Below are 365 nucleotides of genomic sequence, written 5' to 3'. Positions count from 1 at the left end.
CTCCTAGGTGTGACTTAAGGTATATCTGCACTTGTACACTTTCTGAATATCAAGGGCTGAAGTTATTTGAAACTCTGAATATTTGTTGTTTTCTTTTTTAGAAGCACGTGGTCTAAGAATGGTATTTAAGTTTCTATAACCCTTTCTGATAAGTACTTTGAGCATAATTTCTTTCTATCTGAATTTAAGGAAATGATAGGCATATAGAAGTGAGAGTGACCTGGCAAAAGTGATAAAGTTGGAAGGGATTCATATACAAGGTAGAAATTAAAACTAAACTTTTATAAAAATATGTAATACATAAAGAGAACCAAGAAAGTCAATTTCAGACTGGAAGGAACCAGGAGCAGGAAAAGTGCAGAATT

Source organism: Martes martes (assembly GCF_963455335.1).
Source record: "Martes martes genome assembly, chromosome: 10".
In the NCBI taxonomy this organism is placed as follows: Eukaryota; Metazoa; Chordata; class Mammalia; order Carnivora; family Mustelidae; genus Martes; species Martes martes.
This window is presented reverse-complemented; position numbering follows the sequence as displayed.